The sequence below is a fragment of the Taudactylus pleione genome, unplaced genomic scaffold, assembly GCF_031769625.1.
Source record: "Taudactylus pleione unplaced genomic scaffold, aTauple2 ptg000043l, whole genome shotgun sequence".
Lineage (NCBI taxonomy): Eukaryota > Metazoa > Chordata > Amphibia > Anura > Myobatrachidae > Taudactylus > Taudactylus pleione.
Window position 1 is genome coordinate 20268219 of NW_028284445.1, and position 25575 is coordinate 20293793.

Genomic DNA, 25575 nt, shown 5'->3' on the forward strand with positions numbered 1-25575 from the left:
ATAAGTGTTAGCGGTGAGAGGTGCTGTGCAGAGGATTGTATATAAGTGTTAGCAGTGAGTGGTGCTGTCCAGAGGATTGGATATAAGTGTTAGTAGTGAGTGATGCTGTGCAGGGGATTGGTTATAAGTGTTAGCGGTGAGAGGTGCTGTGCAAGGGATTGGAAATAAGTGTTAGTGGTGAGAGGTGCTGTGCAGGGGACTGGATATAAGTATTAGCAGTGAGTGGTGCTGTCCAGAGGATTGGATATAAGTGTTAGTGGTGAGTGGTGCTGTGCAGGGGATTGGACATAAGTGTTAGCGGTGAGTGGTGCTGTGCAGGGGATTGGTTATAAGTGTTAGCGGTGAGTGGTGCTGTGCAGGGGATTGGATATGTGTAAGCGGTGAGTGGTACTGTGCAGGGGATTGATTATAAGTGTTAGCGGTGAGTGGTGCTGTGCAGGGGATTGGATATAAGTGTTAGCGGTGAGTGGTACTGTGCAGGGGAGTGGTTATAAGTGTTAGCGGTGAGTGGTGCTGTGCAAAGGATTGGATATAAGTGTTATTGTTGAGTGATGCTGTGCAGGGGATTGGATATAAGTGTTAGCGGTGAGAGGTGCTGTGCAGGGGATTGGATACAAGTGTTAGTGGAGAGAGGTGCTGTGCAGGGGATTGGATATAAGTGTTAGCGGTGAGTGGTACTGTGCAGGGGAGTGGTTATAAGTGTTAGCCCTAAGTGGTGCTGTGCAGGGGATTGGGTATAAGTGTTAGCGGTGAGTGGTGCTGTGCAGGGGACTGCGTATGTGTTAGCAGTTAGTTGTGCTGAGTAGTGGATTGGATATAAGTGTTAGCGGTGATAGGTGCTATGCAGGGGATTGTATATAAGTGTTAGCGGTGAGTGGTGCTGAGCAATGGATGGAATGTAAGTGTTAGCGCTGAGTGGTGCTGTGCAGGGGATTGGATATAAGTGTTAGCGCTGAGAGGTTCTGTTCAGCGGATTGGAGATAAGTGTTAGTGGTGAGTGGTGCTGTGCAGGGGATAGGATATAAGTGTTTGCAGTGAGTGGTACTGTGCAGGGGATTGGATATAAGTGTTAGTGGTGAGTGGTGCTGTGCAGGAGATTGTATATAAGTGTTAGTGGTGCTGTGCAGGGGATTGTATATAAGAGTTAGCGGTGAGTGGTGCTGTGCAGGGGATTGGATATAAGTGTTAGCGGTGAGTGGTGATGTGCAGGGGATTGGATATAAGTGTTAGCGGTGAGTGGTGCTGTGCAGGGGATTGGTTATAAGTGTTAGCAGTGAGTGGTGCTGTCCAGAGGATTGGATATAAGTGTTAGCGGTGATAGGTGCTATGCAGGGGATTGTATATAAGTGTTAGCAGTGAGTGGTGCTGTCCAGAGAATTGGATATAAGTGTTAGCGCTGAGTGGTGCTGTGCAGGGGATTGGATATAAGTGTTAGCGGTGAGTGGTGCTGTGCAGGGGATTGGATATAAGTGTTAGCGGTGAGTGGGGTTGTGCAGGGGTTTGGATATAAGAGTTAGTGGTGAGTGGTGCTGTGCAGCGAATTGGATATAAGTGTTAGCAGTGAGTGGTGCTGTGCAGGGGTTTGGATACAAGTTTAGCCATGGGTGATGCTGTGCAGCGAATTGGATATAAGTGTTAGCGGTGAGTGGTGCTGTGCAGGAGTTTGGATACAAGATTAGCCATGGGTAATGCTGTGCAGCGAATTGGATATAAGTGTTAGCGGTGATAGGTGCTATGCAGGGGATTGGTTATAAGTGTTAGCGGTGAGTGGTGCTGTTCAGGGGATTGGAGATAAATGTTAGCGGCGAGTGGGGCTATGCAGGGTATTGGATATAAGGTTAGCGGTGAGTGATGCTGTGCAGCGAATTGGATATAAGTGTTAGCGGTGAGTGGTGCAGTGCAGGGGATTGGATATAAGTGTTAGTGGTGAGTGGTGCTGCGCAGGGGATTGATTATAACTTTTAGCATTGAGTGTTGCTGTGCAGGGGATTGGATATAAGTGTTAGCGGAGAGTAGTGCTGTGCAGGGGATTGGATATAAGGGTTAGCGGTGAGTGGTGCTGTACAGGTGAATGGATATAAGTGTTAGCGGTGAGTGGTGCTGTGCAGGGGATTGGAAATAAGTGTTAGCGGTGAGTGGTACTGTGCAGGGGATTGGATATAAGTGGTAGCGGTGAGTGGTGCAGTGCAGGGGATTGGATATAAGGGTTATTGGTGAGTGGTGCTGTGCATGGGATTGGACAGAAGTGTTAGCGGTGAGTTGTGCTGTGCTCGGGATTGGATATAAGGTTTAGCGGTGAGTGGTGCTGTGCAGCGAATTGGATATAAGTGTTAGCGGTGAGTGGTGCTGTGCAGGGGATTGGATATAAGGGTTAGCAGTGAGTGATGCTGTGCAGGGAATTGGATATGTGTTAGCGATGAGTGGTGCTGTGCAGGGGATTGTTAATAAGTGTTAGCAGTTAGTGGTGCTGAGCAATAGATTGAATATAAGTGTTAGCGCTGAGTGTTGCTGTGCAGGGGATTGGATATAAGTGTTAGCGGTGAGTGGTGCTGTGCAGGGGATTGGTTATAAGTGTTAGCGGTGAGTGTTGCTGTGCAGGGGATTGGATATAAGTGTTAGCGGTGAGTGGGGTTGTGCAGGGGTTTGGATATAAGAGTTAGTGGTGAGTGGTGCTGTGCAGCAAATTGGATATAAGTTTTAGCGGTGAGTGGTGTTGTGCAGGGGATAGGATACAAGTGTTAGCGCTGAGTGGTGCTGTGCAGCGAATTGGATATAAATGATTGCGGTGAGTGGTGCTGTGCAGGGGTTTGGATACAAGTTTAGCCATGGGTGATGCTGTGCAGCGATTTGGATATAAGTGTTAGCGGTGAGTGGTGCTGTGCAGGGGTTTGGATACAAGTTTAGCCATGGGTGATGCTGTGCAGCGAATTGGATATAAGTGTTAGCGGTGAGTGGTGCTGTGCAGGGGATTGGATATATCTCTTAGCCGAGAGAGGTGATGAGCAGTAGATTGGATATAAGTGTTAACGTTGATTGGTGCTGTGAAGGGAATTGGATATTACTTTTAGCGGTGAGTGGTTCTGTTCAGGAGGATTTTATATAAGTGTTAGCGGTGAGAGGTGCTGTGCAAGGGATTGGAAATAAGTGTTAGTGGTGAGAGGTGCTGTGCAGGGGACTGGATATAAGTATTAGCAGTGAGTGGTGCTGTCCAGAGGATTGGATATAAGTGTTAGTGGTGAGTGGTGCTGTGCAGGGGATTGGACATAAGTGTTAGCGGTGAGTGGTGCTGTGCAGGGGATTGGTTATAAGTGTTAGCGGTGAGTGGTGCTGTGCAGGGGATTGGATATGTGTAAGCGGTGAGTGGTACTGTGCAGGGGATTGATTATAAGTGTTAGCGGTGAGTGGTGCTGTGCAGGGGATTGGATATAAGTGTTAGCGGTGAGTGGTACTGTGCAGGGGAGTGGTTATAAGTGTTAGCGGTGAGTGGTGCTGTGCAAAGGATTGGATATAAGTGTTATTGGTGAGTGATGCTGTGCAGGGGATTGGATATAAGTGTTAGCGGTGAGAGGTGCTGTGCAGGGGATTGGATACAAGTGTTAGTGGAGAGAGGTGCTGTGCAGGGGATTGGATATAAGTGTTAGCGGTGAGTGGTACTGTGCAGGGGAGTGGTTATAAGTGTTAGCCCTAAGTGGTGCTGTGCAGGGGATTGGGTATAAGTGTTAGCGGTGAGTGGTGCTGTGCAGGGGACTGCGTATGGGTTAGCAGTTAGTTGTGCTGAGTAGTGGATTGGATATAAGTGTTAGCACTGAGTGGTGCTGTGCAGGGGATTGGATATAAGTGTTAGTGGTGAGTGATGCTGTGCAGGGGATTGGATATAAGTGTTAGCGGTGAGTGGTGCTGAGCAATGGATGGAATATAAGTGTTAGTGCTGAGTGGTGCTGTGCAGGGGATTGGATATAAGTGTTAGCGCTGAGAGGTTCTGTTCAGCGGATTGGAGATAAGTGTTAGTGGTGAGTGGTGCTGTGCAGGGGATTGTATATAAGAGTTAGCGGTGAGTGGTGCTGTGCAGGGGATTGGATATAAGTGTTAGCGGTGAGTGGTGATGTGCAGGGGATTGGATATAAGTGTTAGCGGTGAGTGGTGCTGTGCAGGGGATTGGTTATAAGTGTTAGCAGTGAGTGGTGCTGTCCAGAGGATTGGATATAAGTGTTAGCGGTGATAGGTGCTATGCAGGGGATTGTATATAAGTGTTAGCGGTGAGTGGTGCTGAGCAATGGATGGAATATAAGTGTTAGCGCTGAGTGGTGCTGTGCAGGGGATTGGATATAAGTGTTAGCGCTGAGAGGTTCTGTTCAGCGGATTGGAGATAAGTGTTAGTGGTGAGTGGTGCTGTGCAGGGGATAGGATATAAGTGTTTGCAGTGAGTGGTACTGTGCAGGGGATTGGATATAAGTGTTAGTGGTGAGTGGTGCTGTGCAGGAGATTGTATATAAGTGTTAGTGGTGCTGTGCAGGGGATTGTATATAAGAGTTAGCGGTGAGTGGTGCTGTGCAGGGGATTGGATATAAGTGTTAGCGGTGAGTGGTGATGTGCAGGGGATTGGATATAAGTGTTAGCGGTGAGTGGTGCTGTGCAGGGGATTGGTTATAAGTGTTAGCAGTGAGTGGTGCTGTCCAGAGGATTGGATATAAGTGTTAGCGGTGATAGGTGCTATGCAGGGGATTGTATATAAGTGTTAGCAGTGAGTGGTGCTGTCCAGAGGATTGGATATAAGTGTTAGCGCTGAGTGGTGCTGTGCAGGGGATTGGATATAAGTGTTAGCGGTGAGTGGTGCTGTGCAGGGGATTGGATATAAGTGTTAGCGGTGAGTGGGGTTGTGCAGGGGTTTGGATATAAGAGTTAGTGGTGAGTGGTGCTGTGCAGCGAATTGGATATAAGTGTTAGCGGTGAGTGGTGCTGTGCAGGGGTTTGGATACAAGTTTAGCCATGGGTGATGCTGTGCAGCTAATTGGATATAAGTGTTAGCGGTGAGTGGTGCTGTGCAGGAGTTTGGATACAAGATTAGCCATGGGTGATGCTGTGCAGCGAATTGGATATAAGTGTTAGCGGTGATAGGTGCTATGCAGGGGATTGGTTATAAGTGTTAGCGGTGAGTGGTGCTGTTCAGGGGATTGGAGATAAATGTTAGCGGCGAGTGGGGCTATGCAGGGTATTGGATATAAGGTTAGCGGTGAGTGATGCTGTGCAGCGAATTGGATATAAGTGTTAGCGGTGAGTGGTGCAGTGCAGGGGATTGGATATAAGTGTTAGTGGTGAGTGGTGCTGCGCAGGGGATTGATTATAACTTTTAGCATTGAGTGTTGCTGTGCAGGGGATTGGATATAAGTGTTAGCGGAGAGTAGTGCTGTGCAGGGGATTGGATATAAGGGTTAGCGGTGAGTGGTGCTGTACAGGGGATTGGATATAAGTGTTAGTGGTGAGTGGTGCTGTGCAGGGGATTGGAAATAAGTGTTAGCGGTGAGTGGTACTGTGCAGGGGATTGGATATAAGTGGTAGCGGTGAGTGGTGCAGTGCAGGGGATTGGATATAAGGTTATTGGTGAGTCTTGCTGTGCATGAGATTGGACAGAAGTGTTAGCGGTGAGTTGTGCTGTGCTCGGGATTGGATATAAGGTTTAGCGGTGAGTGGTGCTGTGCAGCGAATTGGATATAAGTGTTAGCGGTGAGTGGTGCTGTGCAGGGGATTGGATATAAGGGTTAGCAGTGAGTGATGCTGTGCAGGGAATTGGATATGTGTTAGCGATGAGTGGTGCTGTGCAGGGGATTGTTAATAAGTGTTAGCAGTTAGTGGTGCTGAGCAATAGATTGAATATGTGTTAGCGCTGAGTGTTGCTATGCAGGGGATTGGATATAAGTGTTAGCGGTGAGTGGTGCTGTGCAGGGGATTGGTTATAAGTGTTAGCGGTGAGTGTTGCTGTGCAGGGGATTGGATATAAGTGTTAGCGGTGAGTGGGGTTGTGCAGGGGTTTGGATATAAGAGTTAGTGGTGAGTGGTGCTGTGCAGCAAATTGGATATAAGTTTTAGCGGTGAGTGGTGCTGTGCAGGGGATAGGATACAAGTGTTAGCGCTGAGTGGTGCTGTGCAGCGAATTGGATATAAATGATTGCGGTGAGTGGTGCTGTGCAGGGGTTTGGATACACGTTTAGCCATGGGTGATGCTGTGCAGCGATTTGGATATAAGTGTTAGCGGTGAGTGGTGCTATGCAGGGGTTTGGATACAAGTTTAGCCATGGGTGATGCTGTGCAGCGAATTGGATATAAGTGTTAGCGGTGAGTGGTGCTGTGCAGGGGATTGGATATATCTCTTAGCCGAGAGAGGTGATGAGCAGTAGATTGGATATAAGTGTTAACGTTGATTGGTGCTGTGAAGGGAATTGGATATTACTTTTAGCGGTGAGTGGTTCTGTTCAGGAGGATTTTATATAAGTGTTAGCGGTGAGTGGTGCTGTGCAGGGGATTGGATATAAGTATTAGCGGTGAGTGGTGCTGTGCAGGGGATTGGATATAATGATTAGCAGTGAGTGATGCCGTGCAGGGAATTGGATATAAGTGTTTGTGATGAGTGGTGCTGTGCAGGGGATTGGATATAAGTTTTAGCTGTGAGTGGTGCTGTGCAGGGGATTGGATATGTGTTAGTGGTGTGCAGGGGATTGGATATAAGTGTTAGCAGTGAGTGGTGCTGTCCAGAGGATTGGATATAAGTGTTAGCTGTGATAGGTGCTATGCAGGGGATTGGTTATAAGTGTTAGCGGTGAGTGGTGCTGTTCAGGGGATTGGAGATAAATGTTAGCGGTGAGTGGTGCTGTGCAGGGGATTGGATATAAGGTTAGCGGTGAGTGATGCTGTGCAGCGAATTGGAAATAAGTGTTTGTGGTGAGTTGTGCTGTGCAGGGGATTGGATATAAGGGTTAGTGGTGAGTGGTGCTGTGCATGGGATTGGATAGAAGTGTTAGCGGTGAGTGGTGCTGTGCTCGGGATTGGATATAAGTGTTAGTGGTGAGTGGTGCTGTGCAGGGGATTGGATATAAGGGTTAGCAGTGAGTGATGCTGTGCAGGGAATTGGATATAAGTGTTAGCGATGAGTGGTGCTGTGCAGGGGATTGTTAATAAGTGTTAGCAGTTAGTGGTGCTGAGCAATAGATTCAATATAAGTGTTAGCGGTGAGTGGGGTTGTGCAGGGGTTTGGATACAAGTTTAGCCATGGGTGATGCTGTGCAGCGAATTGGATATAAGTGTTAGCGGTGAGTGGTGCTTTGCAGGGGTTTGGATACAAGTTTAGCCATGGGTGATGCTGTGCAGCGAATTGGATATAAGTGTTAGCGGTGAGTGGTGCTGTGTAGGGGATTGGATATTACTGTTAGCGGTGAGTGGTTCTGTTCAGGAGGATTTTATATAAGTGTTAGCGGTGAGTGGTGCTGTGCAGGGGATTGGATATAAGTATTAGCGGTTTGTGGTGTTGTGCAGGGGATTGGATATAAGGGTTAGCAGTGAGTGATGCTGTGCAGGGAATTGGATATAAGTGTTAGCGATGAGTGGTGCTGTGCAGGGGATTGGATATAAGTTTTAGCAGTGAGTGGTGCTGTGCAGGGGATTGGATATGTGTTAGCGCTATGCAGGGGATTGGTTATAAGTGTTAGTGGTGAGTGGTGCTGTTCAGGGGATTGGAGATACATGTTAGCGGTGAGAGGTGCTGTGCAGGGGATTGGATATAAGTGTTAGCGGTGAGTGGTGCTGTGCAGTAAATTGAATATAAGTGTTAGTGGTGAGTGGTGCTGTGCAGGGGATTGGATATAAATGTTAGTGGTGAGTGGTGCTGTGCAACGAATTGGATATAAGTGTTAGCTGTGAGTGGTACTGTGCAGGTGATTGGATATAAGTGATAGCGGTGAGTGCTGCTGTGCAGGGGATTGGATACAAGTGTTATCGGTGAGTGGTGCTGTGCAGGGGATTGGACATAAGTGTTAGCGGTGAGTGGTGCTGTGCAGCTGATTGGATATAAGTGTTAGCGGTGAGTGGCGCTGTGCTGGGGTTTGGATGTAAGTTTTGCCATGGGTGATGCTGTGCAACGAATTGGATATAAGTGTTTGCGGTGAGTGGTGCTGTGCAGGGGATTGGATATAAGTGTTAGTGGTGAGTGATGCTGTGCAGGGGATTGGATATAAGTGTTAGCGGTGAGTGGTGCTGAGCAATGGATTGAATATAAGTGTTAGCGCTGAGTGGTGCTGTGCAAGGGGATTGGATATAAGTGTTAGCGCTGAATGGTTCTGTTCAGCGGATTGGAGATAAGTGTTAGTGGTGAGTGGTGCTGTGCAGGGGATTGGATATAAGTGTTTGCAATGAGTGGTACTGTGCAGGGGATTGGATATAAGTGTTTGCAGTGAGTGGTACTGTGCAGGGGATTGGATATAAGTGTTAGTGGTGAGTGTTGGTATGCAGAGGATTGTATATAAGTGTTAGCGGAGAGTGGTGCTGTGCAGGGGTTTGGATACAAGTTTAGCCATGGGTGATGCTGTGCAGCGAATTGGATATAAGTGTTAGCGGTGAGTGGTGCTGTGCAGGGGTTTGGATACAAGTTTAGCCATGGGTGATGCTGTGCAGCGAATTGGATATAAGTGTTAGCGGTGAGTGGTGCTGTGCAGGGGATTGGATATATCTCTTAGCAGAGAGAGGTGATGAGCAGTAGATTGGATATAAGTGTTAACGTTGATTGGTGCTGTGAAGGGAATTGGATATTACTGTTAGCGGTGAGTGGTTCTGTTCAGGAGGATTTTATATAAGTGTTAGCAGTGAGTGGTGCTGTGCAGGGGATTGGATATAAGTATTAGCGGTGAGTGGTGCTGTGCAGGGGATTGGATATAAGGGTTAGCAGTGAGTGATGCTGTGCAGGGAATTGGATATAAGTGTTAGCGATGAGTGGTGCTGTGCAGGGGATTGGATATAACTGTTAGCAGTGAGTGGTGCTGTCCAGAGGATTGGATATAAGTGTTAGCGGTGATAGGTGCTATGCAGGGGATTGGTTATAAGTGTTAGCGGTGAGTGGTGCTGTTCAGGGGATTGGAGATAAATGTTAGCGGTGAGAGGTGCTGTGCAGGGGATTGGAGATAAATGTTAGTGGTGAGTGGTGCTGTGCAGGGGATTGGATATAAATGTTAGTGGTGAGTGGTGCTGTGCAACGAATTGGATATAAGTGTTAGCGGTGAGTGGTACTGTGCAGGTGATTGGATATAAGTGATAGCGGTGAGTGCTGCTGTGCAGGGGATTTGATACAAGTGTTAGCGGTGAGTGGTGCTGTGCAGGGGATTGGACATAAGTGTTAGCGGTGAGTGGTGCTGTGCAGCTGATTGGATATAAGTGTTAGCGGTGAGTGGCGCTGTGCAGGGGTTTGGATGTAAGTTTTGCCATGGGTGATGCTGTGCAATGAATTGGATATAAGTGTTAGCGGTGAGTGGTGCTGTGCAGTGGATTGGATATAAGTGTTAGTGGTGAGTGATGCTGTGCAGGGGATTGGATATAAGTGTTAGCGGTGAGCGGTGCTGAGCAATGGATTTAATATAAGTGTTAGCGCTGAGTGGTGCTGTGCAGGGGATTGGATATAAGTGTTAGCGCTGAATGGTTCTGTTCAGCGGATTGGAGATAAGAGTTAGTGGTGAGTGGTGCTGTGCAGGGGATTGGATATAAGTGTTTGCAGTGAGTGGTTATGTGCAGGGGATTGGATATAAGTGTTTGCAGTGAGTGGTACTGTGCAGGGGATTGGATATAAGTGTTAGTGGTGAGTGTTGGTATGCAGGGGATTGTATATAAGTGTTAGCGGTGAGTGGTGCTGTGCAGGGGATTGGATATAAGTGTTAGCGGTGAGTGGTGCTGTGCAGGGGATTGTTTATAAGTGTTAGCGGTGAGTGGTGCTGTGCAGGGGATTGGTTATAAGTGTTAGCAGTGAGTGGTGCTGTGCAGGGGATTGGATATAAGTGTTAGTGGTGAGAGGTGCTGTGCAGGGGACTGGATATAAGTATTAGCAGTGAGTGGTGCTGTCCAGAGGATTGGTTATAAGTGTTAGCAGTGAGTGGTGCTGTGCAGGGGATTGGTTATAAGTGTTAGCGGTGAGAGGTGCTGTGCAGAGGATTGTATATAAGTGTTAGTGTTGAGAGGTGCTGTGCAGGGGACTGGATATAAGTATTAGCAGTGAGTGGTGCTGTCCAGAGGATTGGATATAAGTTTTAGCAGTGAGTGGTGCTGTGCAGGGGATTGGATATAAGTGTTAGCGGTGAGTGGTGCTGTGCAGGGGATTGTTTATAAGTGTTAGCGGTGAGTGGTGCTGTGCAGGGGATTGGTTATAAGTGTTAGCAGTGAGTGGTGCTGTGCAGGGGATTGGATATAAGTGTTAGTGGTGAGAGGTGCTGTGCAGGGGACTGGATATAAGTATTAGCAGTGAGTGGTGCTGTCCAGAGGATTGGTTATAAGTGTTAGCAGTGAGTGGTGCTGTGCAGGGGATTGGTTATAAGTGTTAGCGGTGAGAGGTGCTGTGCAGAGGATTGTATATAAGTGTTAGTGTTGAGAGGTGCTGTGCAGGGGACTGGATATAAGTATTAGCAGTGAGTGGTGCTGTCCAGAGGATTGGATATAAGTTTTAGCAGTGAGTGGTGCTGTGCAGGGGATTGGTTATAAGTGTTAGCGGTGAGAGGTGCTGTGCAGAGGATTGTATATAAGTGTTAGCAGTGAGTGGTGCTGTCCAGAGGATTGGATATAAGTGTTAGTAGTGAGTGATGCTGTGCAGGGGATTGGACATAAGTGTTAGCGGTGAGTGGTGCAGTGCAGGGGATTGGTTATAAGTGTTAGCGGTGAGTGGTGCTGTGCAGGGGATTGGATATGTGTTAGTGGTGAGTGGTACTGTGCAGGGGATTGGATATAAGTGTTAGTGGTGAGTGGTGCTGTGCAGGAGATTGTATATAAGTGTTAGTGGTGCTGTGCAGGGGATTGTATATAAGAGTTAGCGGTGAGTGGTGCTGTACAGGGGATTGTATATAAGTGTTAGTGGTGAGTGGTGCTATGCAGGGGATTGGATATAAGTGTTAGCGGTGAGTGGTGATGTGCAGGGGATTGGATATAAGTGTTAGCGGTGAGTGGTGCTGTGCAGGGGATTGGTTATAAGTGTTAGCAGTGAGTGGTGCTGTCCAGAGGATTGGATATAAGTGTTAGCGGTGAGTGGTGCTGTGCAGGGGATTGGTTATATGTGTTAGCAGTGAGTGGTGCTGTCCAGAGGATTGGATATAAGTGTTAGCGGTGATAGGTGCTGTGCAGGGGATTGGATATAAGTGTTAGCGGTGAGAGGTGCTGTGCAGGGGATTGGTTATAAGTGTTAGCGGTGAGTGTTGCTGTGCAGGGGATTGGATATAAGTGTTAGCGGTGAGTGGGGTTGTGCAGGGGTTTGGATATAAGAGTTAGTGGTGAGTGGTGCTGTGCAGCGAATTGGAGATAAGTGTTAGCGGTGAGTGGTGCTGTGCAGGGGTTTGGATACAAGTTTAGCCATGGGTGATGCTGTGCAGCGAATTGGATATAAGTGTTAGCAGTGAGTGGTGCTGTGCAGGAGTTTGGATACAAGTTTAGCCATGGGTGATGCTGTGCAGCGAATTGGATATAAGTGTTAGCGGTGATAGGTGCTATGCAGGGGATTGGTTATAAGTGTTAGCGGTGAGTGGTGCTGTTCAGGGGATTGGAGATAAATGTTAGCGGCGAGTGGTGCTGTGCAGGGTATTGGATATAAGGTTAGCGGTGAGTGATGCTGTGCAGCGATTTGGATATAAGTGTTAGCGGTGAGTGGTGCAGTGCAGGGGATTGGATATAAGTGTTAGCGGTGAGTGGTGCTGTGCAGGGGATTGATTATAACTTTTAGCATTGAGTGTTGCTGTGCAGGGGATTGGATATAAGTGTTAGCGGTGAGTAGTGCTGTGCAGGGGATTGGATATAAGGGTTAGCGGTGAGTGGTGCTGTACAGGGGATTGGATATAAGTGTTAGCGGTGAGTGGTGCTGTGCAGGGGATTGGAAATAAGTGTTAGCGGTGAGTGGTACTGTGCAGGGGATTGGATATAAGTGGTAGCGGTGAGTGGTGCTGTGCAGGGGATTGGATATAAGTATTAGCGGTGAGTGGTGCTGTGCTCGGGATTGGATATAAGTGTTAGCGGTGAGTGGTGCTGTGCAGGGGATTGTTAATAAGTGTTAGCAGTTAGTGGTGCTGAGCAAAAGATTGAATATAAGTGTTAGCGCTGAGTGGTGCTGTGCAGGGGATTGGATATAAGTGTTAGCGGTGATAGGTGCTATGCAGGGGATTGGTTATAAGTGTTAGCGGTGAGTGGTGCTGTTCAGGGGATTGGAGATAAATATTAGCGGTGAGTGGTGCTATGCAGGGGATTGGATATAAGGTTAGCGGTGAGTGATGCTGTGCAGCGAATTGGATATAAGTGTTAGCGGTGATAGGTGCTATGCAGGGGATTGGATATAAGTGTTAGCGGTGAGAGGTGCTGTTTAGAGCATTGGATATAAGTGTTAGAGGTGAGTGGTGCTGTGCAGGGGATTGGATGTAAGTGTTAGTGGTGATTGGTGCTGAGCAATGGATAGGATATAAGTATTAGCGGTGAGTGGTGCTGTGCAGGGGATTGAATATAACTTTTAGAATTGAGTGGTGCTGTGCAGGGGATTGGATATAATTGTTAGCAGTGAGTTGTGCTGTGCAGGGGAATGGATATAAGTGTTAGCGGTGAGTGGTGCAGTGCAGGGGATTGGATATAAGTGTTAGTGGTGATTGGTCCTGAGCAATGGATTGGATATAAGTGTTAGCGGTGAGTGGTGCTGTACAGGGGATTGGAGTTAAATGTTAGCGGTTAGTGGTACTGTGCAGGGGATTGGATATAAGTGTTAGCGGTGAGTGGTGCTGTGCAGGGGATTGGATATAAGTGTTAGCGGTTAGTGATGCTGTGCAGCAAATTGGATATAAGTGTTAGCGGTGAGAGGTGCTATACAGGGAATTGGATGTAAGTGTTAGCGATTTGTGGTGCTGTGCCGGGGATTGGATATAAGGTTTAGCGATGAGTGGTGCTGTTTAGGGGATTGGATATAAGTGTTAGCGGTGAGTGGTGCTGTGCAGGGGATTGGATATAAGTGTTAGTGGTGAGTGGTGCTGTGCAGGGGATTGAATATAAGTGTTAGTGATGATTGGTGCTGAGCAGGGGATTGGATATAAGTGTTAGTGGTGAGTGGTGCTGAGCAATGGATTGGATATAAGTATTAGCGGTGAGTGGTGCTGTGCAGGGGATTGAATATAACTTTTAGAATTGAGTGGTGCTGTGCAGGGGATTGGATATATGTGTTAGCGGTGAGTGGTACTGTACAGGGAATTGGATATTACTGTTAGCGTTGAGTGGTGCTGTGCAGGGGATTGGATATAAGTGTTAGCAGTGAGTGGTGCTGTTTAGGGGATTGGATATAAGTGTTAGTGGTGAGGGGTGCTTTGCAGGGGATTGGATATAAGTGTTAGCGGTGAGTGGTGCTGTTTAGGGGATTGAATATAAGTGTTAGTGGTGAGTGGTGTTGTGCAGAGGATTGGATATAAGTGTTTGTGGTGATTGGTGCTGAGCAATGGAATGGATATAAGTGTTAGCGGTGAGTGGTGCTTAGCAGGAAATTGGATATAAGTGTTAACGTTGAGTGGTGCTATGCAGGGGATTGGATATAAGTGTTTCAGCCATGAGTGGTGCTGAGCAGGGGATTGGATATGTGTTAGCAGTGAGTGGTGCTGTGCAGGGGATTGGATTTAAGTGTTAACTTTGATTGGTGCTGTGAAGGGAATTGGATATAAGTGTGAGCGGTGAGTGGTGCTGAGCAATAGATTGGATATAAGTGTTAGTGGTGAGTGGTGCTGTGCAGGGGATTGGAGATAAGTGTTAGTGGTGAGTGGTGCTGTGCAGGCGATTGGATATAAGGGTTAGCGGTGAGTGGTGCTGAGTAGTGGATTGGCTATAAGTTCTAGCTGTGAGTGGTGCTGTGCAAGGGATTGGATATAATTGATAGCGGTGAGAGGTTCTGTGCAGGGGATTGGATATAATTGTTAGCGATGAGTGGTGCTGTACAGGGAATTGGATATAAGGGTTAGCATTGAGTGGTACTGTGCAGGGGATTGGATATAAGTGTTAGCGGTTAGTGTTGCTGTGCAGGGGATTGGATATAAGTGTTAGCGGTGAGTAGTGCTGTGCAGGGGATTGGATATAAGGGTTAGCGGTGAGTGGTGCTGTGCAGAGGATTGGATATAAGTGTTAGCGGTGAGTAGTGCTGTGCAGGGGATTGGATATAAGGGTTAGCGGTGAGTGGTGCTGTGCAGGGGATTGGATATAAGTGTGAGCGGTGAGTGGTGATGTACAGGGAATTGGATATTACTATTAGCGTTGAGAGGTGCTGTGCAGGGGATTGGATATAAGTGTTAGCGGTGGTGTTGCTGTGCAGGGGATAGGATATAAGTGTTAGCGGTGAGTGGTGCTGTGCAGGGGATTGGAAATAAGTGTTAGCGGTGAGTGGTACTGTGCAGGGGATTGGGTATGTGTTAGTGGTGAGTGCTGCTGTGCTGGGGATTGGACATAAGAGTTAGCGGTGAGTGGTTCTGTTCAGGAGGATTGGATATAAGGGTTAGCGGTGAGTAGTGATGTGCAGGCGATTGGATATAAGGGTTAGCAGTGAGTGGTGCTGTGCAGGGGATTGGATATAAGTGTTAGCGGTGAGTGGTGCTCTGCAGGGGATTGGATATAAGTGTTAGCGGTGTGTGGTGCTGTGCACGGGATTGGATATAAGTGTTAGCGGTGTGTGGTGCTGTGCACGGGATTGGACATAAGTGTTCGTGGTGAGTGGTGATGTGCCGCGAATTGGATATAAGTGTTAGTGGTGAGTGGTGCTGTGCAGAGGATTTGCTATAAGTATTAGCGGTGAGTGGTGCTGTGCAGGGGATTGGATATAAGTGTTAGCGTTGAGTGGAGCTCTGCAGGGGATTGGATATAAGTGTTTCAGCCGTGAGTGGTGCTGAGCAGGGGATTGGATATGTGTTAGCAGTGAGAGGTGCTGTGCAGGGGATTGGATATAAGTGTTAACTTTGATTGGTGCTGTGAAGGGAATTGGATATAAGTGTTAGCGTTGAGTGGTGCTGTGCAGGGGATTGGATATAAGTGTTAGCGGTGAGTGGAGCTGTGCAGGGGATTGGATATAAGTGTTAGCGGTGAGTAGTGCTGTGCAGGGGATTGGATATAAGGGTTACCAGTGAGAGGTGCTGTGCAGGGGATTGGATATAAGTGATAGCGGTGAGTGGTGCTGTGCAGGGGATTGGATATAAGGGTTAGCAGTGAGTGATGCTGTGCAGGGAATTGGATATAAGTGTTACCAGTGAGAGGTGCTGTGCAGGGGATTGGATATAAGTGTTAGCGGTGAGTCGTACTGTGCAGGGGATTGGATATGTGTTAGTGGTGAGTAGTGCTGTACAGGGGATTGGACATAAGAGTTAGCGGTGAGTGGTTCTGTTCAGGAGGATTGGATATAAGGGTTAGCGGTGAGTGGTGCTGTGCAGGGGAGTGGATATAAGGGTTAGCAGTGAGTGGTGCTGTGCAGGGGATTGGATATAAGTGTTAGAGGTTATTTGTGCTGAGTAGTGGATTGGCTATAAGTTCTAGCTGTGAGTGGTGCTGTTCAGGAGGATTGGATATAAGTGTTAGCACTGAGTGGTGCTGTGCAGGGGATTGGATATAAGTGTTAGCGGTGAGTGGTGCTGTGCAGGGGATTGGATATATGTGTTAGCGGTGAGTGGTGCTGTGCAGCTGATTGGATATAAGTGTTAGCGGTGAGTGGTGCTGTGCAGGGGATTGTATATAAGTGTTAGCGGTGAGTGGTGCAGTGCAGGAGATTGGATATAAGTGTTAGTGGTGAGTGGTGCTGTGCAGGGGATTGGATATAAGTGTTAGCGGTGAGTGGTGCTGTGCAGTGGATTGGTTATAAGTGTTAGCGGTGAGTGGTGCTGTGCAGGGGATTGGATATAAGTGTTAGCGGTGAATGGTACTGTGCAGGGGATTGGTTATAAATGTTAGCGGTGAGTGGTGCTGTGCAGGGGTTTGGATATAAGGTTAGCGGTGAGTGATGCTGTGCAGCGAATTGGATATAAGTGTTAGCGGTGAGTGGTGCTGTGCAGGGGATTGGATATAAGGGTTAGCGGTGAGTGGTGCAGTGCAGGGGATTGGATATAAGTATTAGCGGTCAGTGGTGCTGTGCAGGGGAATGTATATAAGTGTTAGCGGTGAGTGGTGCTGTGCATGGGATTGGATAGAAGTGTTAGCGGTGAGTGGTGCGGTGCAGGGGATTGGATATAAGTGTTAGTGGTGAGTGGTGCTGTGCACGGGATTGGATATGTGTTAGCGGTGAGTGGTGCTGTGCACGGGATTGGATATAAGTGTTAGCGGTGTGTGGTGCTGTGCACGGGATTGGATATAAGTGTTAGTGGTGAGTGGTGCTGTGCACGGGATTGGATATAAGTGTTCGTGGTGAGTGGTGATGTGCCGCGAATTGGATATAAGTTTTAGCTTTGAGTGGTGCTGTGCAGGGGATTGGATATAAGTGTTAGTGGTGAGTGGTGCTGTGCAGGGGATTGGATATAAGTGTTAGCGGTGAGTGGTGCTGTGCAGAGGATTTGCTATAAGTGTTAGTGGTGAGTGGTGCTCTGCAGGGGATTGGATATAAGTGTAAGCAGTGATTGGTGCTGTGCAGGGCATTGGATATAAGTGTTAGCGGTGAGTAGTGCTCTGCAGGGGATTGGATATAAATGTTAGCGGTGAGTGGTGCTGTGCAGGGGATTGGATATAAGTGTTAGTGGTGAGTAGTGCTGTCCAGGGGATTGGATATAAATGTTATTGGTGAGTGGTGCTGTGCAGGGGATTGGATATAAGTGTTAGCGGTAAGTGGTGCTGCGCACGGGATTGGCTTTAAGTGTTAGCGATGAGTGGTGCTGTGCAGGGGATTGGATATAACTTTTAGCAGTGAGTTGTGCTGTGCAGGGGATTGGATATAACTTTTAGCAGTGAGTGGTGCTGTGCAGGGGATTGGATATAAGTGTATGCGGTGAGCCCACCCCCTCCTCGATGTCTGCCCTTGAATTTGCTACCTACTTTACATCTATAATTGACTCCATACATCAGGACATAAAATCCCGTTAGTACTCCAGCTCTCCACCTCCTTTCCCGGATCACCCCACCCCATCCATTTTACAGACTCTGACTTCCTTCTCCCCTGTATCTGGAGAGGAAGTGTGCCTCATCTGGTCCTTCACCATTCCACCTCCCCCCTTAACCCTATCCCTTCACATCTCCTTCTGCTTTCAGATATGCTCTCCCACATTCTTAAAAAACCTTCCCTCGATCCCAACACTCTCTCCAAAAACCATCCCATCTCTCTCCTCCCTTTTGCCTCCAAGCTCCTTGAGCATATTGTTTACACCCACCTTTCTTTCCTCACACTCACTTCTTGATCCTTTTCAGTCTGGCTTACGTTCTCTCCACTCCACTGAAACTGCCCTTTCAAAAGTCAGCAATGACCTTGCTGCTAAATCCAAGTAGCACTACTTTCTGCTCATTCTCCTTGACCTCTGCTGCTTTTGACATTGTGGACCACCCTCTCCTTCTGCAAATCCTTCACTCCCTTGGTCTACATGACTCTGCCCTCTCCTTGCTATCCTCCTACCTTTCTGACCAATCCTTCTCTGTCTCCTCTCTTCCCCCTAAAGCCTCTTACAGTAGGTGTTCCCCAAGGTTCTGTTATTGGACCTCTACTATTCTCACTCTATACATCCTCACTAGGTGAACTCATCAGCTCTTTAGACCTCCAATATCTTCTCTATGCTGATGATACTAAGATCTGCCTCTCCTCCCTTGACCTCTCCCCCTCTCTACTCACTCGTATCTCCAACTGTCTCTCTGCTATCTCTTCTTGGATGTCCCAGAGATTTCTTAAACTTAATAAGTCTAAGACTGAGCTGATTATTTTCTCATCCTCCCACATAATCTCACTTCCCACAATTTCTTTATCAATTGATGGCAAAGCTATCTCCTCTAACCCCAAAGTGAGCGGTCTTGGAGTTATCCTGGACACCTCCCTCTCATTCAAACCACATATCCAGAATCTCTCACAGTCCTGTCGTTTTCATCTTAAAAATATTTCCAAGATTAGACCCTTTCTCACCCAGAATGCCACTAAAACCCTCATACACTCACTGGTCATCTCCAGATTGGACTACTGTTACCTCCTCCTTTCTGACCTCCCCAACTCCTTTCTCTCCCCTCTTCAGTCAGTCTTCAATGCTGCTGCTTGGCTCATCTTCCTCTCCAAATGCTCTGCATCTGCCTCCCCTCTTCTACAAGCCCTCCACTGGCTCCCCTTCCCTTTTAGAACCCAATTCAAGGTTCTCACACTCACTTACAAAGCCCTCACTCATTCATCTCCCATTTACATCTTGGACCTCATCTCTCTTCACTCTCCTGTCCGCCCTCTTCATTCAACAAATGCACACCACCTCTCATGCCATTTGATTACTTCCTCCCACTCTTGCCTCCAAGACTTTGCCCGTGCTGCTCCCCACCTTTGGAACTCTCTCCCTCTTCCCATCAGACTCTCCACCTCTCTACAGTCCTTCAATCAGGCTCTCAAGACCCACTACATCACCAAAGCCTTCCAGCTCTCATCTTAACTTGTTGCTGCATATTCCTTCCTCCTTGCCTACCCCATCTGTGTCACACCTGTTTGTCTGCCCCTCCCCTTTAGAATGTAAGCTCTTATGAGCAGGGCCCTCTACCATCTTGTGTTTCTCCTTACTCTACTTTCATCTACTTCTTACTCCCACTAGGGCACCTAACACTTGGTTACTTTGCTTTGTTGCTTATCTGGGTGTTATGGTCGCTAATGTATCAATATATATTATTCATGTTCCTTGTCCTGTAGTGTACTGTACTGTAAGTCACTGGTCACCTATTTGTGTACTATGTACTGTGTAAGGTGCTGCAGAACACTTGTGGCACCATATAAACAAATTATAATAATAATAATTCTTACCACACAGTTTATATAATCATCATACTTATTACAGTGAGGTCACATATTTTCTAGGTTAACCCTACATAGTGGTTACAATTAGAGATGAGCAGGTTCGCATATCAGAGATCCAGAGAATCTGACAGCGGGATGATCAAGATTTCCCTCATTTTGAGATCCAAGTCAGATGGGAAAACCCGAGCCGGCTTGGTTCCGACTTGGCTCTCAAAACAAGGTATCATCCAGCTGTTGGATTCTAACGGGTTTTGGATTGTATAAAAGGTCCTGTGATTGCCGCCATTTTAATTCTGATTGTGGAGAGTGAATAAGAAGGAGGGGGCTGTGATCGCTGTGCTGTTGCTGTGTGTGCATAGGGGTTGGCTGGCTGGCTGTTGTCACTTGCCATTAGGGCTGGCTGCTGTCCACTAGTACATGTAGGGCTGGCTGCTGTGCTGGGCTGCGCTGTGCCTGTTGTCCATAAGGGCTGTGTTACTCTATACTAGGAGCTGTGCTGCAGACAGAAGAGGGGGGCTTCAGTGGCTCTTGTGTCCCTGCAGTCCATAAAGGGTGCTGCTGTGTTGTTTATCAAGGGGCTGCTGCCTTGTTCAGGGGTGCTCTCCCCCTCGCAGCATAAAAGAAAATAATAGAAAAAAAAATCTGTGTATATGTGCATATTAGCCAAACTTATCAGCCATGTAACTGTGCAGAAGTGCTGCCTGTGTCATTTATCAAGGGGCTGCTGCCTCATTCAGGGGTGCCTTCCCCCAAGTGCAAAAAAATATTATTTTTCTCTGTGTGTGTGCATTAGCCACACTTATTAGCAACATAGCTGTGCAGGAGTGATGCCTGTGCTGTTTATCAAGGGGATGCCTCTTGCTCATTCAGAGGTGCTCTCCCCCCTAAATGGCAAAAAAAATAATCACACAATGTCTTTTTTTGTGTGTGTGCATGTTAGCCACACATCATCAGCAATGTAGCTGTGCAGGGGTGCTGCCTGTGTTGTTTATCAAGGGGATTGTAAGCTCCACTGGTGCAGGAACTGATGTGAATGGATAAATATTCCATGTAAAGCGCTGCGGAATATGTGTGCACTAAATAAATAATTGGTAATAAATAGCAGTTATTTATTACCCACACTTATCACCAATAACGTAGCTGTGCAGGGGTTCTGCCTGTGTCATTTATCAAGGTGCTGCTGCCTCATTCAAGGGTGCTCCCCCCCAAATGCCAAAAAAAAATTAATCCAATCAATCAATTTGTTTTTTTTTCTATGTGTGTGCTCATTAGCCACACTTATCACCAGCAACAAAGCTTGTGCAGAAGTGCTGCCTGTGTCATTTACAGTATCAAGGGGCTGCTGCCTTGTTCAGGGGTGCTCCCCCTCAAGTGCAAAACAAGTAAAAATTCTATGTATGTGTGTGTGCATGTTAGCCACACTTACCAGCAATGAAGCAGCGCAGGAGTGAAACCTGGTCATTTATCAAGGGGCTGCTGCCTCGTTCAGGGTGCTCTCCCACCAAGTGCCAAAAAAAAAATTCAATCAAACAATGTGTTTTTTTTCTGTGTGTGTGCATTAGCCACAGTAATCACGAGCAATGTAGCTGCACAGGGGTGCTACCTGTCTCATTTATCAAGGGGCTGCTGCCTCATTCAGGGGTGCTCTACCCAAGTGCAAAAACATAAAATAAATTCTGTGTATGTGTGTGTGCATGTTAGCCACACTTATCAGCATTGTAGCTCTGCAGGGGTGCTGCTTGTGTCATTTATCAAGGGGCTGCTGCCTCGTTCAGGGGTGTCTTCCCCCAAGTGCAAAAAAAATATTATTTTTCTGTGTGTGTGCGCATTAGCCACACTTATTAGCAACATAGCAGTGCAGGAGTGATGCCTGAGCTGTTTATCAAAGGGCTGCCTCTTGCTCATTCAGGGGTGCTCTCCCCGCAAATGGCAAAAAAAATGAATCACACAATGTCTTTTTTTGTGTGTGTGTGCATGTTAGCCACACATCATCAGCAACGTAGCTGTGCAGGGGTGCTGCCTGTGTCATTTATCAAGGGAATTGTAAGCTCCACTGGTGCAGGGACTGGTGTGAATGGATAAATATTCCATATAAAGCGCTGCGGAATATGTGTGCACTAAATAAATAACTGGTAATAAATAATAAATAAGGGGCTGCTGCCTCATTCAGGGGTGGTGTCCCCCAAGTGCCAAAAAAATTATTCCGATCAATCAATTTGTTTTTTTTTCTATGTGTGTGCTCATTAGCCACACTTATCACCAGCAACAAAGCTGTGCAGGAGTGCTGCCTGTGTCATTTACAGTATCAAGGGGCTGCTGCCTTGTTCAGGGGTGCACCCCCTCAAGTGCAAAACAAAAAAAAATTATGTGTATGTGTGTGTGCCCATTAGCCACACTTATCAGCAATGAAGCAGCGCAGGAGTGATACCTGGTCATTTATCAAGGGGCTGCTGCCTCGTTCAGGGTGCTCTCCCACCAAGTGCCAAAAAAAAACCCAATCAATCAATGTGTTTTTTTTCTGTGTGTGTGCATTAGCCACAGTTATCACCAGCAATGTAGCTGCACAGTGGTGCTGCCTGTCTCATTCATCAAGGGGATGCTGCCTCATTCAGGGGTGCTATCCCCTCCAAATGGCAAAAAAAATTTGTCCAATCAATCAATAAATGTGTTTTTTTTTCTGTGTGTGTGTGCGCATTAGCCACACTTATCAACAGCAATGTAGCTGTGCAGTGGTCCTGCATGTGTCATTTGTCAAGGGGCTGCTGCCTCATTCAGGGGTGCTATGCCTTCCAAGTGCCAAAAAAAATGTAATCAATCATAGTGTTTTTTTCTGTGTGTGTGTATGTGCACATTAGCCATGACATCACAAACACCTCAGCTAAGATTTGCATAAACATTTTCAAAAGGTGAAAATAGAGGATATGGTTTAAAAAATGGAACAAAGCAACTAAAACTTCATTCTCTGATTATAGTGTCCCTACTCCCTACCCATGGCCCCTCTACCTGAATTTCAGCGAGTCAGAGGGGCAACTCCATGCAACTATATTCTAGAGTGCAGCTGCTCCTCCTATAGCCCAGGTCAGAAGATGTGTAGTGTGGTGATATGGACTTAAATAGAGCTCACACCCACTAAAGTGGACAATGAATCCCCACACAGGATGGGATGATGGTATAATCTGGGGTGATGTATACATCATCTTCTTTACACAATATTAAATTGTCCCCGCTTTAATTCACCATTACAGGTGCCTCTGTCATTTTTGCACATAATTGATGGTAAAGGTCTTTCTCATAGAATTTGTAGTTCATTTTGATGGAAATCATCTTTTCCACATTTTGGGGAAGTAGTCTCAGGCCGATCATTGACAGGGTTCCTGGCTATACACACTGGAATTTGGCAGCTAAAGTAAAGCAAAAGCAGTTTATGTAAGTGCCTACAAATTGCCTTTTTCCTGCCAGTAGTTATTTACATCTCTTCAGATCTGTGTCCATTGGAAAGACGAAACAATGTCTTCATCCCTTCTGGGATGAAAATCCACACCCAGCAGCAGGCATGGTACTCAAGAATTCTCAAGAAAGACAAAATTTAAGACAAACTTTAAATCTGAAATTTTGCATTTGCTGCTCTTTTCCGCTTGTCCACATATCTGCTCTGGTTAAGTGGACAGTTGGTACAACGACAGTTTGAATGCCACTAACTGGGCAGCACAGACAGTGTAATGATTAGCATTACTGCCACACAGCACTGAGGTTGTGGGTTTGATTCCCACTACAGCCCTAACTGTGTGGAGCTTGTATATTCTCCCTGTGCTTGCGTGTGTTTCCTCCGGTGCTCTGGTTTCCTCCCACACTCTAAAAATATACTGGTAGGTTAATAGGGTCCCAACATAAATTAACCATAGTGTGTATGTATGTGAGCATGTGGTAGGGAATATAGATTGTAAGCTCCACTGCGGCAGGGACTGATGAATGGACAAATATTCCCTGTAAAGCACTGCGGAATATGTGTGCACTATATAAATAACTGGTAATAAATAAATAACTATATTTTTTTAATGTCCCTGTACAGGTTGGGAAATTCTTTTCATGTGGAAGCTTTGCAAAGGATTATTTAACAGTCAATTGTTTGGAAAGCAGTAGCACTCTTCCTGGTCCCCTTCTGAGATGAAAATCCACTCCTAGCAGTAGAAGCAGGTGCAGGATTCTCAAAAAAGACACAACATAATACTGTTAATCTTAAATCATGTGCTTATCCACATATCTGTGTTGTTTAAGTGGCAGTTTGGATGCCACTAACTATGTTGTTTTTAATGTCCCTGGACAGGTTGGGAAATTATTTTTCAAGTGGAAGCTTTACAAAGGATTATTTAACAGCCAATTGTTTTGGAAAGCACTACTAGAAGTCTTCCTGGTCCCCTTCTGGAATGAAACAAAATCCACTCCCAGCAGCAGGCATGGCGCTCAAGGATTCTTCTGGGCCAAGGACTGATGTGAATGTGTCAAAAAAATAATTAAATGACTGCCCTCCTCCCCTCCCCTTCTTCCTCATAAATTTACTTCAGAATCAAAAAATTAAATGAAATTAACTAAAAATCAACCCTTCCTGTCTGTGCCTTCAACTACATACATACCCCAACTCCCTCAGGCCTCTCTTGAATAATAAAAATATTTGTTTCCTGATGTGCCATGTTGGAGGTTGAACTGCCACATGTTTGTGCTGCCCACTGCTGCCGCTTAGCTTAGTCAGCCAGCTAGCTTGGTGCAAAAGGAGTATGTATGTAGTTGAAAGCAGGGACAGGAAGGGTTGATTGGAATCAATAAAATAAATTAAATTTACTACCTAAGTAAATTTATGAGGGAGAAGGGAAGGAGGGGAAGCATTTCCCCCCAAAAATTGACAAATTCATATCAGTCCTTGCCCCAGAAGAATCCTTGAGCACAATGCCTGCTGCTGGGAGTGGCTTTTTTTCATCCCAGAATGGGTCCAGGAAGACTTCTAGTAGTGCTTTCCAAAATAATTGACTGTTAAATAATCCTTTGCAAAGCTTCCACATGAAAAAGCATTTCCCAACCTGTACAGGGACATTAGAAAAAAACAGAGTTAGTTAGTGTCCTCCAAACTGCCACTTAACCAGCACAGATATGTGGACAAGCTCAAGATTTAAGATTTAAGGTATTAGGTTGTGTCTTTCTTCAGAATCCTGCACCTGCTTCTGCTGCTAGGAGTAGATTTTCATCCCATAAGGGAACCAGGAAGAGTGCAACTGTTTTCCAAAACAATTGAATCCTTTGTAAAGCTTCCACATAAAAAGAATTTCCCAACATGTACAGGGACATTAAAAAAAGCACAGTTATTTATATATTATTTTTTACCAGATATTTATTTTCTGCAGCATTTTAAAAAGAATATTTGTCCATTCAACCTGCCCCAGTGGAGCTTACAATCTATATTCCCTACCACATGCTCACATACACACACACACACACACACACTAGGGTTAATTTTTGTTGGGACCCAATTAGCCTACCAGTATATTTTTGGAGTATGGGATGAAAACGGAGCACCTGGAGGTAGCCCACACAAGTACATGGAGAATATACAAACTCCTCACAGTTAGGGCCATAGTGGGTATCGAACCCACAACCTCAAAGCTGTGTGGAAGTGTGATACTTGGGGTTAATTAGCTCAGTAGACTGGGGTCAGTGGTGCAGTGAGTAGGTGCAGACTTAGAGTCCACACGTAGTATTCCAGTTAAATAAACATAAGTGCTGCTTTACTTCCAGCATGTGAAATCAGGAAACAGAAAAATAATAAACAAACCTAGCCCTTGTTTAGGGCAATAGCTCACTTCTTGAACCCTCTCTATAGAAGCAGCTACTCTGCATGAATGTCTCTCACAGTCTCTGACATTGGTGGTCCCTGCCACATGTAGGACTGGACACTGGCCTCCTGGCCTGGTATAGCTTCCTTAGCTTGTTGGCTGCACTTCTTACAGTCTGGCCTGCTTTCTTGCAGGTACCAAAGCTCAGTCCCAGAGTTTGATAGCCTTACCTCTACCTCACAGGTCTAGGCTTAGGCCTCCTGGCCCTCACTGGCTTGCTAGCACAGCTCTGTCTGAGTGGTCTGCCTCAGTCCTCCCTGGACTGAGTTCACTAGGCAGCCCTTACACCTCTTCCCAGAATCCTTTTCTTCTCTGTGTGGGCGGATCTCTCCTGCCCCACACAGAATCTGCTGCTCACCAGCGCCATCTCTGGTGATACTGCCACAGGCAGTAATGCTAACCATTACACTGTCTGTGCTGCCCAATTAGTTAGTTAGTGGCCTTCAAACTGCTGTTGTACCGACTGTCCACTTAACCAGAGCAGATATGTGGACAAGCAGAACAGAGCAGCAAATGCAACATTTC